A 19,298-nucleotide genomic window follows, 5' to 3' on the forward strand; every position below is an offset into this window, starting at 1 on the left:
CATTGTTATTGTTTAAAAATTGAAAATAGTAAAAATGGATGCTAGATTTATTAGTTAAATTCCAAATTAAACCATATAACTTTTATATTATGATAAAATTATTGTTGTGGCATGTTATTGGATTCATATCTCTATTGATGTTTATTTATTTTATTTATTTATTTATTTATTTTGTTGTGTAGCAAGTTGTCTTTGAAAATTTCGATATTTGTGTTTTTTTTAAAACATGAAATTATTTTTTTTTTCAAAAATCATAATATAAAGGTTTTTTCGTTGTTTAGCATTTTTTTTTAATTTTGAACATTTCGATGTTTGTGCTTTTAAAACCCATATTCTTAACATGCTTTGATTGAATTTGAATAGTAATTTGATCCATATATGTAATAAATATATACTATTTTATAGGGCTATGTGTAACATAGATTAGTTTTTTTTTTCAAGTTTGGTGAGGAATATTTTTTTTTTTTTTTGTATCAAGAGAAAAAGACTTACAAAGAAAAATATTAAAAAATAAAAGGGTATACCATACAAATTCATGCTTGCCTCTGCTTGTATATCAAGATTAACTCTACTGCTTTTGCGATTAGGTGCTGGTCTTGATGGGGCTACCACTAGCTGGGCAACCTGATTGGGTATGGTAACCCTCTTTGATGGCAGAGGACAAAGAATAGTTAGACTGGTTTTGATGAGCTTATTGAAATAACTTTTTGGCAAGTTGTTAACAGCTTGGAATACATGATCAATGCATTTGGACTTTGGTTATTGTTTTTGTTCATAAAAATATATAGGATCTCTTTTTTGTTATTTGTTTTAAATATATGTATTTCATGAATTATTCAAAGCTCTCCAAATGGCACTTGGACTTTGGTCATTGTTTAAAAAATAGTAAGTTTGCCAACCAAATCTGGTAACAAAATTGCTCTTTTTGATCAAATAAAATGACCCACAAATCAAAAAACACCTCACGAGAACAACGAGAGAAAGCGAAAGAGATCCCGACATTGAGGCTGGAAATCTTCAAGTCTAAAGGTAGGAGAAGCAGCTAGGATTTTGGTAGAGATGTTTTACGTGTTTTTTTTCAAAGCAATGATGGTTTGTGGAGTTGTCTCCATGACCATGGTGATCTTTAATCTCCACGTCTCTCGATTGTGCATTAATGGCAACATTTGTGGGTCCCTAAAAGCTCTCTGAACGCCATTTGGACTTTGGTCATTGTTTTAAAAAAAAAAAACTTTGGCAATTAGATCCTCAGCACGTAAAACTACTTGATTTCTCGGTGTGAGTTGAAAACATAAGAAGATCACATTTTGTAGGTTTATTTGACCAAAGAAGGTGGTGAGAATGATGAAACAGATCAGCTAATGGTTACCGAAATAGATATTTGTTTTTTTTTAAATTTATATTAGGGTTTTGGATTTTGAGGGCACAAGGTATAGGAATTCAAACACATAAATCTATATATTTTGGTGTTTAAAAATACATACATATATTTATATATATATATATATATATATCAGCACATGTTTTAATGTTTTCGATTGCTATGATCACATACGAAAGTGGCTTTACCAATGTTCATGCTCATGACAAACAATTATTTTCTTCATGAAAACTAAAGATCCAGCCAGCCATTATTTCAGATGCCCTTTGGCTTGTCAAAGAATCGGAGACAATCAATTTAAGCCAATCGAATTTTCTCAAAATTACTAGGATATGAAATGTGAAGCAATCACTACCTTGACATGCAAATGAAATTTCCTTACAACTCATTCACACAAAATACAGAGAGGTAGGTTCACTAGAAAAGGAAAGAACAGGAAGATGGTTCCACATGATGAATGGGAATTAAGCAAACACAAGCCTTATATCTATATTTTTCCCATATACAAATTATCAAATATAAATTATCCATAAACAAATTTACTATATATATTCTGATTATATCTTATTTTTATATATATGCATACATATAAAAAAATACATCTTTATAAATGAATGAATTACAACTTACTAAATTATATATGTAGAAAAAAAAAATTCAAACCCTAGATCCCACCGCTCAAAACCATTGCAAAACTTTATGACATTCTCAACAAGCAGACTTTTTGGACATCTTGAGAGAAAACAACCCAAAAATAATTGTATAAACATTTTACAAGATATTGATTTATTTATTAATTGAAAATTGTACAAACATAAAGCAAATCTACTCTTCTTATAAGAAGATCCGAAAAAACATGATTAATATCTTTGACTAAATATACAAAATATAAAAAATTAACCAAAGAAGAACAACACAAACCAACCATCTCTCTCTATATATATTTGTGTATTTCTGTGGTAGTAGTAGCTATACCAAAAACTCATCTTCCCAAATAATAATCAATCTCCTAGATCTAACGTGGTATATAATCCCTCCAATATTTGTAAATCATCTCGTAACTTTAAATTTAATAGCCCTTATTATTATTCAATTTCTCCCACTGCATTTCAGATATATATTTAATGTGATCATAAAGTAAGAAGGCAAACCAAAAAGAGAGCAACAGAGTACATCCAAATTAAGACAATTTGTGTGTTTTTGTAGTTTAGGGAATAAAAAGAGTTACCAAAATGTCGCTGCGTATTGATCTTGCCAAAGAACTGTTTTCCTTCTTCCCTACTCTGATTTATTTTCATTTTCGCCCTCTTCCTTTCTTCTCTGCTTTTCTCTCGTATTGTTCTTAAACATAAATTACTGATTGCAAACATTCGTGAAATAACCTACCAGTCTCAGTGATGAAAGCATTGATTTATATATGGCAAGAGTTAATATTGATTAATGGGATTGATATCTCAAATCGCTTTTGATGGTGGAAGGCAAGGTTCTTGAGTATGATTTACGTTTAATACAGGGCAGCAAGGGTATAGTATATATTGAAAGGCCATTCATTTAATAAAAACTTTTGAAAAATATTAACTAAACTTTTATCCATCTACTCAGTATTATCCCGATGCCTCTAATGGATAAAGAAGCATGGAACGAATTTATTTAATTTTATGAGAAACTCTTCGGAAACAAAAGCTCAAACCACATATACCAATTGGTTATTCTTTGATACATTATGTTTTTTTTTGTATTTTTTGAATTTTTTTTATGGTCAGATCATTGGTGTCACCATAGGAGAAGTAAAACTAGTTCAAAATATGCACTAGAGAAAAGTAGAGATTAGCCTACATTTTGATGCCTTTATTATTATGTATGGTTAGTGTATAACCAACATTTCCTATCACTCAATATTGCACATAAATCAACCTCCTTCCCTCATTTGCATCACTGAAAATGCAAAAAAACTAACTTTGTTCACTATTTTTAAATTGCCCCAACTAGCATTGTTGCATTTTGTTATCACTCTTTTATCATTCATTATGCTGAAAAACACAAATCCTCTTACTAATCATTATATTTTTATTTTTTGAAATAAATAACTAAAAACATACAAGAATAAACTCATTTCAATTTTAATTATTATGCAGGTAGTTATGACTCTTGAAGAACTTTTTGAAGTAATTAGTTGGGCACAATTAGGTATACATAGCAAGCCGGTGATTTGATTCCAATTATACACATACATAATTAAAATTACGAAAAGAACATGGCTGACTTATTGTTTGTTTCAGTTCAAATTGCTAAACATTGATGGCTACTATAACTCATTGCTTTCTTTCATTGACCAAACTGTAGAGGAAGGTTTCATTAAACAAAGTACACAACATATCATTGTCTTCGGTTCAAATGCAAAGAAGCTTATTGAAAAACTCTAAGTAATGTCTACAATTTTTTTAATAATATTTACTAAATATTAATTTCTTGACAATTATTGTTGATTGTTTAGAATTCTACTAAAATTAGCATGACGCTAGCCTTATGTCAAGAAGGGAAAATTTAAAACTAATTTGGAACTCCGAGTAGCTCGGCTTTACCCTAGACTCAATGAAATTTCTACTTAAATATAAAGATATAATGAAGAACAACATTATAGACAAATTTTGATGGTTGAAAACTTCAACCTATATTTGTAACATCCGGTCATGATAAATGCTAATTCACATAGCAAATGCATGGCATTATGATTTAAAGATGCTAAAAAACCCTTAACTTAGAATACAAAATGTAAGAAAAACAAAAAAAAACAAAAGAAAAAAAATTTTAATAATTTTTTTAAAAAAAATATGTGAACAAGCCTTAGAACTAAACTTTCTTGTCATATCATGATGACACACTAGAAAAACTTAAAAATACTAAGTTGAATTACAAATGTACTCCTATTAGCCAAGATCTTAGCCAAAAAAAAAAAAAAAAAAAAGATTCAAATTTCATATAACTACAATATTTCTGCTATTGATTAATAAATACAAAATGAAATAAAGCAATGTCAGAATTTGATTTAGTATCATTATCAATCGATAATCTAATCTAACACTCAAATTATTCGATGTGGACTGCTAGTTGGTATAGTAGTCAATTATTTTCTATATCATTTTCAAATAACATCTTCCTCATTATTTCCCAAAATCTTTCATTAATACATTGTTCTTTTACAGGTTGAAATATACTACAAATGAGAATTGAGACACAAAAAATACTTACAAGCAATGCTCAACAAAGCAAATAAAAATCTCAACATTAATATAAATCAAATAGGTGAATCCAATCAAAACTCAATTTTTCGACCATGTAAAAAAAAAAAAAAGTTTAATTCATGAATAAATGAATAAATCCTCACTTAATATATGGGTTTTTTTTCAATATATTTGCTAAAATATATAAATTATCAACAAATTAAATATTTATTACAATTTAACCAAATTATTTTCATACATAAGCCCGTAACGGTAGCACAGGTGTCTCACACTAGTTTGGAATCAATATCAGATATTGACAGTTCACAATTTTATACATGATTATAAATGTGGTTGTGGGTGGGTTGGGGGAGGTAAAACAACAATTTTAAAATTTTTAATTAAATTATAAAAAATAATAGATTAAATAAAACAGTTTTTAAAATATAGAGATTTTTAGGACATTAACCTTGCTTGGGAGGGGAGTTTTGGGGAGTTTTGTAAGGGAGGGTTATGGACTAACCCATGTTTGGATTCAAGATAAAATACCCTTCAAATCGAGGGTTTTCAAGGGTTGAATATTCTTCAAGACAAAAATACCCTTACTAAATTTAGATAATTACATCCATGCCCTATAAAAAAGTTGAGTAATGCTATATAGATAGAACCAAGATTTGAACCACCCACACGATCACGGTGGTCGGTGATGGGCTGGTCTTCTCCTCTTAATTCTTTATTTTAGAGCATTAAAAAGAAATGAGAAGGAATTTATAATTTCCATCTGTCTCTCCTACTGTGGTGCCTAGTTCTCTAATTTTCCACCCACCGCCTCTCCCACTGCTGTCTCCTCCTCTCTCATGCACTACCCATCCTCACATCATTTCTTCTCTCTTACAGTATTAGAGCGATCGGCAAATGGCTCCTAGGGACAATGCCTCTCTTGTGTCTTTCTCCCTCGTGTCTCACCGGGTCTCCTCTCTGTCAAGAACCTCAGATCCGCCACTCCACTCTTCTCCGCACCACCGATCCCGGCCCGGCTCCCTCTCATCGTGCCCCCATCCCAACAGCCCACTCTCCTCTCGGTTCCCGGCCTCATTCCACCCTCTCATGCTCTTGTCCCAGGCTCGTTCGCTTTGAAATCATGTACAGAGGCAATGATGATGCCCTTAAAAATTCTCTTGCTCGGGTTTCACAACGCAGAGTAGCTTGACTTGCCTAGTTGGCGACCGCTACTCCCACTGCTAGAGGGAAAGTGGAAGGGTGGAGAAGTTCCAATCGTTAACTGAAAGCCCTTTTTTCATTCTGCTGTTTAATATTTTATATATATTCAACATGGAATCATTTTACGTGGCCGGTTTTGTGTATTTGGTTCACTTATATAGCATTACCTTTAGATGTTCTTATGGCCATGATGATTTGCCCATAAAAGAGTATGAGATTGGGGCATAGCAATTTTAGTTGCATCCTTGATTAGGCTTATCCATGAAAGAATCGAGGGCAAGATCGAGCCTTGATAAAACATGAATTCAGCTTCCTCCTCAATTTTTATAAAAACCCAAGATCCCCATTTTTACTCAAACTTCAAATCTACAAGAAAGTAACTGTGAGTATATGTTAATTTGAACGGATTTGTTGGAAGAGTTTTCCATGTTTTTGGCCGATGTTACAACAAGAAAGTGTAAATTTTTTTAGGTTTCAACCTTATAATATCTCTGCAAATTGACAAACCTCTTCTCCACCTCTCTCACATCTTAATTTGAGGAGAACCTCAATACATCAAACAAGTTCCTATTTCGTGTCCGTAGGAATATGTAATTGAATATTTACTCCCAAAGTTAAGAAAGGTGTGTTGTTTTAGATCTTGGTTTGTTTGATTAATATAAAGTGCACATATTTATTCAAGAGCACAGCTACCCCTTATTAATGCCTAGCGAAAAATTTTAAATTAAATGGTAGTATGGAAGATGGAAACCTAAGCTTTGGATGCTTAGAAGTTAGATGTTGCCCTCTCATTTGAAGAACAAATGTTATTCAATGCGCATAATGTGGCAGAATTTTTCTCAGTATTATCATGGTAGGTAATTTATATGCTACTTCTATCTCAATTGCTTTCAGAAAAGCACTGTGCGCCATGTGCAAATTATAACAGGCTTGTATTAAATATCCGCTTTGAAAAAACTTTTGTTGGCATAAAACAAATTTAGGTTTCTTTTTTTTTCTTTTTACATGATATTTTTTACTAAATGAGATCTATTATCTATGCCATTATTTTGAATTACTACCAACTTGTCTAATTTTGCTGCGTAAATTAATTTTTGAGAAGTTATGAATAATACAATCTTCGCCTCGCTTCCATCTTGATCAAAAGACTCTACTGCAGAAAGTTTACCTTTTCTTGCAAGATTGATAATCATTATGTAAGAAATATCAATTAGAGTAGAATAAATAAGAAATAGAAATTATCAAAAGAAAACAAGTCTAGTGTGGAGAAATATATGGGTTGGTTTGAGAAACCACGTTTGGAGATTGCCCTGTAAAGGATGGCTTCCTAATTAGCTAATCGACATAGTTCATAACACATCGCCGTAATCACCGTGAAGCCTAAGTGTGTATTTCAGGTCAATGTGTTTGAAAAAAGTTTGAGTTAAGATTGCAAATCAGCGGTGTTTGCTTTTTGAGTTTACAAATAAAATTGATGAGGTACTGTAATAGATCATAGTTGCTTGGTCCCAATAAAAGTATATCTCTAAAATAAATTTCCCACTGACTGCGCCTTAGTTGTAAAGTCAGATCCCGCAGCGATCTAGTGTAGATGGTTGGTTGATAATTCAACAAGCTAGCGACCAACTCACTTTTTAGTTATTGTGTTTGATGCTCATGTATATGTGCATATATTCATACATATTAAAGATGCAAAACTAAGTTCTGCGTTGAAGTTTGGAAAGTACAGTTTGTGCACATAAAAGTGTCTGCTCCATTCAATTATAATACATCTGCAGGTGAGCACATCGGCGAATTATTAGGTGGTGCAAGTCGATAAGCACCTCTTGAAAAGGATGACTTTGGTTTGAAAATTTCCTGCTGAAATGTGGAAATGGTGTGTATCCTCTTCCTGCAGGTGCGATATATGCTAATTTAATCTGATGATGTATGAAAGTCTACATACATGCATTTCTCAGCCCAAGGATCTCCAAAAGGATGTATAAGCTTTTCTCCTCAAACAGGTAAAAGAGAAGGATCGAGTCCGATGGATTTCTTACCGCTTATAAGGGTTAGAACAAGTTGTGATGATTGTAACTTCAAATAACATAGCTAATGGCAAAGGAAGGTGGTACCAGAATCCTTGCCTCAAAGTACGTTCTATTAATAATGCTTCTCATTTTGATTACATGCATCGTAATCAAAAATCTGTCACCGAACATCATCTCCAATGCTGCTACGTGGATCGTGAAATCTCGGCATCGGGCATCGTTGCACGTGAAAGTAGCGCCAAGCCTACCTTTGAATGTAAATTTGTAACTTTGTAAATTTGTAACAAACATGACTGCAATAAGCTCTGCGTAGGACGCAGTATTTGAAATAACAAAATGACCGCGAATCATAATTATGTGTTTTCTTTTGAACAATTCTTCATCGGATTGTGTTTATATATAATCATAGTAGTAATAACAAACATGACCTACAACAATAACTGTGTTTTTCTTTTGAGAAATTCTTCATCAGTTTGTGTTTATAATCATAGTAGTAACAACAAACATAACCTACAACAATAACTATGTTCTTCTTTTGAGCAATTCTTCATCAGTCTGTGTTTATAATCAAAGTAGTAACAACAAACATGACCTGCAATATATCATTCCTCCAATAAACATGACATGCAACAACTCCAGGTTTACAATCAAATATGCTTGCATCCTGACATATTAACATTAAGAAGAATACAACATGAGCATAGAGAAGAATACAACAAATCAAATTTGTTTTCATCGAAAACCGGTGAGGATCAATTTGCTCTTGTAATGAGATTCTCCTTCCATGTTGCCAATCCCAAAACCTTGTGAACACAAACATGAACACAAAATTTCAGTTTTTCTTATCAACAACATGTTAATCACAAAGTATTGTGGTATCGAAGCACAGGCTCTTGCAACTCACCTTTAACCGTATGGATCATTGCATTGGGTTGTAAAACCCAGAGTAGAACTATGGACGCACATCCTGACATTGACGATATAGAATTTGAATTAAACTCAAGAAAAGATATTATAATCCAACAAATCAGTTACATATTATATCGATTGAGTACATAATTTGGACACAGTCGAGAATTAATGGGAATTACCACGCCTCTTTGTTTGCAATGATCATCTTGTGCAAAATCTCTCTTTGTTTCGGTGCCTTCCGCTAATAATAATATGGATCTTATACACACAAAAGTCCATTTGACACGAAAGAAGCAATGAATGAGCAGCCTACATATACCTTTTTCTTGTTTCTAATTATTATTTCTTCAACTTTGACACTTCTTCCTTTTGAGTTAGTGGCCCACGACTGGACCCGTCACCTTCAAAGGAGTCAAAATATTTGCGTGTGGCACATTAGTCACCTCCCAACAACATAGGTGTAAACTTTTCCTTGCAAGTTGTGTCGCTTCGATCAAATTCTTAGTGCGGCTTCATCCACACATCATCAAGAAGATGTATTTGTCATTTGACTCGCTTCCAAGTTCTTTGGCTTTTAGTAAAATGAGAGCACCAGATTTCATCGTATCAAGAGCCTCCTCATTGGTTATGGGTCATCTTCAGCAAAGTTGTAGCACAGAGTTGCTGTATGTATGCGTTGATGTCCTTCCTCCATCAGCGGTAAAATAGCACTCGAAGGAATGTCTTCACATTCTTTCACTAAGCACCTTGCAAATGTGCTCTTATAACAATTCCCTTTGAACTCGAATAATCGACAAGAGTATTTAATGTCAAATTCTTCCTCGTTAGAGTAAAAGATTGTATACCACTTGCTTTCTAAAATGCACCTTTCTTTTCCCTCGACAATGTCAAAACTGACCAGGATTTGAGCAGCAGATCGCCTCCCATGTGAACCAAGTTGAGTAAGATTGCACTGATATCATCCATCGCAACTCATCTTGAAACAATTTAAAATTTCATTTGTGTATGCTTCTTATAGCTGTTTTCCTCAAAAATAGCAATCAAAGTTGATCACATGGAAAACACGAAGTTGTCGAAATGGCTAAAATCTTTGCTTTTCAAGGCATAATAAGTGCTCAACAAACTCAGCTGTTGAAGTCAAGCTAAACCAATCAGTAAACTGCATCAAAATGCATTTACACTTTCACTTATTTGAGCGCGTATTTCCAGCTCAAAAATATGTCTTTAATATACAGAGCCCAACGATCACGAATTTTTGAATAGAGAATTCAAATCATTCATTTTTCTCTATATGTTATAGTCCGCCATCATCTTCAAATATGTGTCTTCAAACTCTTGAATATCCAATGCCTTATACATGATGTGTTTCAAAATCTTCTTGATTGCTTTGTATTCATTTAAACCTCCAAGGTTCTCGGGAACCTTCTTCATGGCATGCCAAAGGCAAAGGCGGTGATGGGAATTTGGAAAAACCAATCTAATCCGCACCTTGAATAGCTGGCACACTCGTCCTCAGAATAATTGCTTTTAGGAGCCTTGCGACATACACCCAGCCCAAGTTTTAAAGAGCCAAACATATGTTTCTCTATCTTCCTTCGACAATAAGCCACACCCAAATAATACCGTCTGTCCATGATGATTTACACCGCCAAATGGAGCAAATGTCATGTCATACTTATTCGTCAAGTATGTTGTGTCAAAGGAAATTACATCACCAAAAGCTTCATAAGCAGCTATAGACCTCGATCCGCCTAAAAGACATTTCAAACGACCTTCCCTCATCCATGTCAATCAACCGAAAAACTGTGTTTTCTTTGTTGCAAGCGAGAGAAATATTTTTCTGCGTCATGCAGCATTCCAACGCCAAGCCTTAATCGCTTTCCTTTCTAGACTATAATTTATACAATCTTTCTCAGGGCAGTGTTAATTTTCATAACCCCACTTTCAACCGCTTAGGAATGGAAATTTTTGCTAGACTCATCTCTCGCTGGTCGCTTAATTCAAGCATTCTTTTCACATATGCATCAATTTTTCATTGCACTTTTGGACGTAGCTATGTAGAGCTAAGTGCATGATTATGCTCCAAATTAATACTAAAAATGGTAAATTGCCCATCATTGCCAAAAATGACATTAATATTTCCCGGACAATTTACTTTGGTGGATAGCCTTGGGTTGAAGGAGTTTTTTGAAGTAGATATTCGTTTGTCGCTTCTTACACATGCTAGCGTGTAATATTTCAATTTTCCTTCATCACCTAATCTCGTGCTTTTTTTGTTGATGCCAAACCCTTCACGCCGCGCAAACTGGACATACAATTTATAAACTTCTTCTTCAGAATCAAGTATCATACCAGCCTCTGGCACAATATTGTCAATTAAATCCAAATCTACTTGTTTTTCTTTGGCATGTATTTCATAACTTGAACATCCAACTTCAACATTATCTTTTCATTGCTCAAAATACACAAGTACCACTTCTTCCATGTTTTTGTTTTAGGTATATGTCTAAAAACAAATTAGACAAACAATAAATTCATAAATAATTTGCATTATTTACCGATTTTAGAATTTACTTTAAAATAAATTTCACTCATTCTTTGGTGAAAAGTGGTTGTGAAAGAAATGACTAATTGATATCTAGCACAACTAATTGAAAGAAATGACTAATTCATGTCTTGGTTGTATTATATTAATTTAGGGTATGCCACAAGTAACAAAATTAAATAACAACTACCACAAGAACAAAGAGATTAAAAATGCATTAATGAGCAAGATCAGACAACGTTATAAAAAAAACATAAAATGGGATTTGTAAAACCCTAAGATTTCAAATAATATTTTTTTAGTCAAAATTATGAACCTTAAAATGGGATTTGTAAAAATTATGAAACCTTAAAATGGGATTTGTAAATATTATGTACCTTAACTAAAGAAGAGGAGAGGCAGTCAAGCAAAAACCACCAGATTGAGACGGGAACGGTGGATGGGAGCTGGGAACCGAGAGGGGAGCGGCTACCGGGATCAGGGGCACAACAAAGAGGGAACCGGCGGCCGGGATCGGTAGTGCAGGAGAGAGGAGAGGGGAACGGCGGACCGAAGTTAAGAACCGAGAGGGGAGCGACTGCCAAGCTCGAGGGTACAACAAATAGGAAAAATGACCCAGCGGATCGTCGATGCGGGGAGAGGAAACAGGGAAGTTGTGTACTATACAATCTGTGTCAATGAATTGACCTGCATTTGTAGGCTGAGGCATTACTAACACTTCTGGTTATCATTGTTCTCAACTTGACCATTGGGATATTGCCGGATAAATTTTTTAATAGGGCACCAAACTATGACCCTTTTTCATTTTGGGGTCCAAACCTCAATTTGAATCAAAACGGTTACTCAACTTTAATTTTATTTCACTGGGTGATCACCCGAGGGAATTTGGTCTATTTTTGATGATCTGATGTTGGAAATTCTCTATCAGAAAATAAGATAGAATTCCTAGCTGGGTGGAGTGTGTCATGTATGTCTTGACAGAGAATTTTCGGCATCTACATTATTGTCGAGCCATGCACGGCCGGTCGGTACGGATCGGTCGCGATCAATCGGGGCTGGCTCCATCTGCGTGCAAGGCCTCAGATTTGACCTGGTCAGAGTCAACCCTAACAAGCAGAATAAGAACAGTAATACATAACCACAAATAGGATCATAGAAACTGAAATAATACAAGTATGGGCTTTAGCAGCCCTACAAAATACAAAATCATACAAACAGTCTACATACCAAAATATGCAAATAGAATACAAGCCTTACTCACACAGAAAGGTTCACTACAAAGATACTGCCAAAAGCAAGAAATATGACTCCAAGACACACCCCGATCCTAAGCTTACTCTTCCCCTACGAGAACGGAAATCACAAAGTGCATGAGCCATAAGGGCCCAGTAGGATCGCAGAAATAACAGATAATGCAGATTTTACAGAATAATAATAATAATTCACACAGATATACAGAAAATGCTTAGAATATAGAATTAATCAGAAATACTGATAACACGTAGAAAACAGACGTGTATATCTCCTTGACTGATAACAGAAATCAACAGCACGAGGCTGGATCATCGACTGTGAAGTCGGAACGGAACAGAACAAAATATCAACAGCCGAAGCCGGATCTTCGACCACAGTCGGGGGGTAGCGCTACTACATAAAGCATGTACACATGTCTAGGACTTACTCTTCCTAGCTGGGCGAGCCAGGAATGGAGATGTACTAAAACCACAGAAATTCAGATTACATACAAAGAAAATACCACAGAAATAATGCAGAAAACAAAGTAAATAAATAACTAAAATAAGTAACAAGTAAATAAATAAATAAATCAAATTACAAAATAATGAAATAATTAAGTAAATAATAAATGTCAGAAATACAGAATTTTGCGGGTGGGAGAGCCTACCTGGCTGCGAGCTATGAAGTTGGGGTCGACAAGTCCCGCGAATTCGGGCTCACTACAGGATTACTAACCCCTCCGATGATCCGCCGGTGAAGGAAAACTCTCTCCGATGATCCGCCGGTGAAGGAAACTCTCTCTGTCTCCAAGCTTCAAGGAAAACAAGGCTGAAGAACCCGGCCTCCTAAAGCCAACAGCAAGCAAGCTTTGAGTTGCTCCCAAGAAAAAGATGAAGAAGAATACCAGAAGGAGTTGCTCTCAATAAAAGCTCTTCCACCAACCCCGATAAGACCCGGAATTTACAGTGAAAAGCCAACTTTGAGGGGAACGCTTTGTTAGAATAATCAAAGAAAAACATACAAAGAACACTAAAAAAAAAAAAGAGAATACTTTTTTACGCGGTTAATAAATTCACGTCATTTCTATCTTTTTATATTGATATTGATAACTGAATTCAAACTAAGTTACTTTGTCACCAAGAAATTAAACAGATTCAAACTAACAAACTTATCTAAACATAATCTTAACATAATTTTAAATACAAATGCAATTTATAAAATAAGAAGGGTCATAACTGCAAACTTAATTGCATAAATGCAACAATGCCTAAACGTAATATATAAATAACATAGGGCTTTAAATGCAATAACAAGATTAACTCTAACATTCACCCCCTTAATCTTGTTATGTCTTCCTCATGTCTTTCAGGCTATCTTATCTCGCAACTCAATAAAAGGCTTTGTCAGGACGTCTTCAAGCTGCTCCTTTGTTTTGTCGTGCTCAACTTCGATGTCACCCTTCTGAACACAATCACAAATGAAGTGATATTTAATGTCGATGTGCTTACTCCTTTCTTCATGTACTAGATTCTTCGTCAAGATGTTCAATGCTCGAAAATTCAAATGATAATACCAAGCAAACCATAGCCATACCACATCTCCATGTTCTCCAAGCAAACACACAGGATGCACTGCCTTAACATTGAGTATATATAATCTATTCTTTGATCTCTTCGCCCTTGCGAACAGCCTTCTACTTTTATCATAGACACACAAGTATCCTCTTTTTATCACCGACTCGCATCCATGCTTATCAAGTTGGCCCAAACTCACAATATTGGTGTATAAACTAGGTATGAAGTAAACATTTGTGAGAAGACGATGCTCACCATTTTGACACTGAAACGTTACAGTGCCTTTTCCTTCGATGTCTATAACGAAATCATCACCAAACTTGACTCTCCCAACTACTGTCTCATCCAACTTCGAGAACTGGCTTCAGCTCCCGGTCATGTGCTTACTTGCACTCGTGTCAAGATACCACAAGTTGTTCCCATACACTATTTCCTTAGTTCTAACACTAGGCTTGATGTTCACCTCATACAACATGATCTCCTCTGCCGTATGCTTCATGTCTTGCAAGGGTTCACATACTTCTGTCATGAGTAGCGTCGGCTCATCATCATCATCTTTTTTCTCCACAAGATGGGCTTCCTCATCCTTCTTCTTGGATCTGCACTCATAGGCATAATAACCGAAATAATGACAACTATAGCATTTCACCTTGGTCTTGTCAAACTTCTTTTCTTGATGAGTGTCTTCACCTTCTTCTCTCACCTTCCATTCAGCCTTTGTCAATAGGAGTTTTTAAAAGCGAATGAGGCGTGCGCCTTGAGGCGCGCCTCAAGGTGAGGAGCAAGAGAACAGTCTTAAGGGGCACGCCTTGAGGTTGAAAACTGAGGCTTAAGCCTCATTGTCAAGAGGCGCACGCAGTGAGGCGCACCGCCTTAATGCGTCTGAGGCTTAAGCCTCAAAAATCTTGATTTTTGTAATATCATTTTAATTTTTAAAGCAAATAAAAATATTTATATGTATATACTTTCATTAATAAAAACTTATATATGTAAAATTCAATAAAAAAAACTCATCAACACCTATGGTTTTGCAAGTAGTACGTACCAATTTGATTTTTTAGATTATGTAAAAATGACAAAGATTATCAAGATAAACTATTTTTTAGATTTAATGATAATTGTCAAGATACCTATTTTTTTAGTTTTAACTAAGATAAGTTACCAATAAGACAAGTCATAATATTATTAATTTTTGAAAACAAAACAAAAAGTCTTTTCTTTATTATTTATAAATAAAAATAAAAATAATATAGTTTAATCAGATAAGTTCCCTCACGTTTAAGATAAGTTTTAAAAAATATTTATTTTATAAATAAAAATAATAAAATCTAATGACATCTTAGCCTCTCGTTTCCTTGTACTCCAAGAGTGATGTTTTTTAATATATGGTTAACTTTTTACATAGTTTGTGTATGGATGAATTATTATGTTTTGAATTTGGAATTATAATTGGCTAGTTTTTGTTGTTTTAGTGATTTTGACTATAGACAATTTTATTATTGTTTTTCCAAAAAAAATTGAGGTTTACGCCTCAAAACGCCTTGAGGCTTACGCCTCGACTCATGGTTGAGAAGCGCCTCGAAACCCGCCTTGGAGATTGCCAAACTGCTCAATCATCGATGCAATCTGAATAAACTTGGAAGGGACAGCACGAAGGAGCTTCTTGACGATGTAGGCCTCCTCCACCTTGTCGCCCAATGCACGAATTTTGTTGACTATTGTGGTCAACTTTGTGGCAAAGTCATCAACCGTCTCCGCTTCACGTATGTGTAAATCTTCAAACTCACTTCTCAGAGTCTGGATCTTTGCCTCCTTGACGCGCTCGGCGCCCATGTGCATTGTCTTCAACATCTCCCATGCCTCCTTAGCCTTTTCCTTCTCAACCAACACAAGGAGCGTCTCCTCACTAATACCCTGATAGATGGCAGCAAGGGCCATCTGATCCTTCCGCGTCTCTATCTCCTCATTCGGATCAATAGGCTCAATGGCATCCCACACGCCTTGCGCACGCATGTATACTTTCATCTTGAGCGCCCATGCCGTGTAGTTGCTCTTTGTGAGCAACGAATATTGGAGGGTCACCGTCCTGTCTCTTGTTGGAGCCTTCAATGTTGCCATGCCGACAGTTGTTTCACTCTTTGATGATGAACCTGACATGATCTTTGGTATCTACTCCGAACCTTGCTCTGGTACCAAAGGTTAGGATAATCAGAGAAAAACACACAAAGAACACTAAAAAAAAGAGAATATTTTTTGACGCGGTCAATAAACTCACGTCCTTTCTATCTTTTTATATTGATATTGATAACTGAATTCAAACTAAGTTACTTCGCCACCAAGAAACTAAACAGATTCAAACTAACAAATTTATCTAAACATAATCTTAACATAATTTTAAATACAAATACAATTTATAAAATAAGAATGATCACAACTGCAAACTTAAATGCATAAATGCAACAATGCCTAAACGTAATATATAAATAGCATAGGGTCCTAAATGCAATAACAAGATTAACTCTAACTTGTTAGGAATCCAAGAATTCAGTCAACAGGTCAAAAGAGAAACAAAAAAAATCTTCAGTCAACTTGGTCAACAAAACCAAGGTGACAGACATTGCAATTATTAAAAAAAAAAATCAGAATCTCTTGAATAATTACCTGGTAAAATAAAATTGAAGTTGGGTAACCATTTTGATTTAAATTAAAGTTTAAACCCCTAAATAAGAAAATGCCCTAGTTTGGCGCCTACCAAAAAATTTACCCGGATATTACCTCATGTCAATAATTTCACTTATATAGGGGGATTCTTAACAGGTCTTTTCCTAGGCTTTGTTTTGTTGATACGACGGCAGTTTGGTTCAATCCACCGCCACATTCTACCCCCAGAAATTCAGGTCAAGTGCAAATACAAGTTGTACCAATGCATCTTAGTTGTGGCCTCACTGCTTTTCCTAATCTCCAGGTATGAGTTACATTTTTCTAAAACTTTTGTCTATTGTTTATGTTACTAATCTTCGGCTGAACTTTCAAATATATAACCTATTAATTATCTCTTGCATTCACCTACTAATCCTTCAGTTATTCTACCAGTCATGTTGAACTTACATTTCGCTGCATCATTACCACTACCTTAAATTTATATTTATAATATGTATTTGTTTCACATGCTGTTATTTCCATAGACATTCAAGGACCTCCTTCAAAAAGCATGTCTTTGGCTGAGATTTATATTTCAAGGATTTATTACAGTTCCATAAAAAATAGTGTTTTCAGGAACTCAACTAAATCACCAGATTATCTATATCTCCAACACAGTCTAACATGAGCTTTTTGCCACATTTTTTTCCCTTAAAGATTGATTTGAAAAATCAAACCATTGTCACAACTACTCTCCTTCATTTGGTTGCTTCTGGTTTTCAGATTTGCAGTTGGGTTGGTGATGTTGTTTCGCCAAGAGGACGGGAACAGTCTTTGCCGATGTTGCCGCTATTTGAGATGTGTACCGACATCCAAATGGAGTTGCAACTATTGATGTGAAATTTTTTTTTTTCCCATGCAATAGAGCTTACATAAACCAAACAAGAAAGCGAAAAACTAAAAATGATATTGTTAGAGAAACTTAATTTATAATCAGCTCCAAATGCTCAGGTCTAGTTCACTCATGCACATATATAGTTAAGAACCTGGTTCCTTTTGTTTACACACACAAATACAAACACACATGATCAGTGAGCTTTGGAAGTGATTTTATCACCATTAAATAGTTCCCTCATTTTACAGGTTGAAAATTATAAATTTTGTACTAGTATTATTTATCACATTGCAGGTGTTATTGGTTTGACCATTGTATTATTTTTGTTCATTTGTGTAAAGATCTCAAGGGCAAAGGGGTGGCATGATTATATTTAATCAGCTTCAAATGCTCAGATCTAGTACACTCATGCATGTAGATAATAAAGAACCTTGTTCCCTTTTATTTACACACATAAATACAAACACACATGATCAGTGAGCTTTGGAAGTGATTTTATCACCATTAGTTCCCTTATTTTACAGGTTGAAATTATATATTTTGTAATTATTGTACTGTTTTTGTTCATTTGTTTAAAATAATATAGACTATATTATTAAAAAAAATTTTGAAATGGGTGGTACCCGTGGCCTAATGGATAAGGCGTCTGACTTCTAATCAGGCGATTGTGGGTTCGAGTCCCACCGGGTATGTTTTTTATTTTTTTATGACAAAATTACTTTTTAGTCCCTCCCCTCCTCAAAAATTAACCAGAAGTTCTACCATATATATTTTAACTATTTGTGTTTTTTCTAAAATGTTTTAATGAAATGTTTAAATTGTTAAAAACTGTTTGAATTCGATTTTAGCTGAATATAACAAATTTAGTTGATGGATTAATCAAAATAATTCCATTGACTTAGTTAAATTGGTTATTTTTTTTATATTTAATAAGTCTTCTAATTTATTCGTTCACAATCACCTTTGTTTTTTTTTTTTGATGAAATGGCAAATCAAAATAGACCAAAATTTTTTATTTTTTGAAAGGTTCCCACGGACAAAATAGAAGGTAAAATATACCCATAAAGACATTTAATATCATTTAACTATCTTGTCAAATTAAGGCATTTAAAATTTAAAAACACAAGTATAAATAGGTAAGAATAAAAAAAAATAAGAAGTATAACCTTCTTTGGGAATTCATAATATTAACTTATATATTTCAGAATTACATTTATATAATTTGATCTGCTTGGTAACTAGATCAAATAACTCTTTTATAAGACTATAAACACATCAATAGAATTATTATTATTTTTGTCAAAAAAACTCTATTTAACAATTTAAACGAATTAATTAAAAAAAAAAAAGCCAAGTTATTTCTCCGAGCATTAAGAGTCAAAAACAGAATACAAATTTATCTAAAAAAAATCTCAATAACAAATTACAAGTTAGAATATCACCAAATCTCGGAGGCTTATTTACATAAAGATTAAATATGATGCTTCTAATAATCTCTGTAGTAACAAATTTGGAAACTGAAATTAAAATTTAAAAAACAAATAACCAAATCAAATTAGACAAAATAAATGTTAATTTCGCTAAAACAAACAACCATCCATTAACATATTGACAGGGGAAAGAAATATTATCACAATAATAAT

General features: G+C 34.0%; 1 non-coding gene across 1 annotated transcript; it reads left to right on the plus strand.

Annotated features, from left to right (window-relative positions):
- The first annotated feature begins 18,274 nt into the window (after window positions 1-18,274).
- On the plus strand, window positions 18,275-18,347 carry TRNAR-UCU. The gene has a single exon. It is a non-coding gene; the product is annotated as a tRNA-Arg (tRNA).
- Window positions 18,348-19,298: the final 951 nt, after the last annotated feature.

Source organism: Dioscorea cayenensis, chromosome 16 (assembly GCF_009730915.1).
Source record: "Dioscorea cayenensis subsp. rotundata cultivar TDr96_F1 chromosome 16, TDr96_F1_v2_PseudoChromosome.rev07_lg8_w22 25.fasta, whole genome shotgun sequence".
Classification (NCBI taxonomy): domain Eukaryota; kingdom Viridiplantae; phylum Streptophyta; class Magnoliopsida; order Dioscoreales; family Dioscoreaceae; genus Dioscorea; species Dioscorea cayenensis.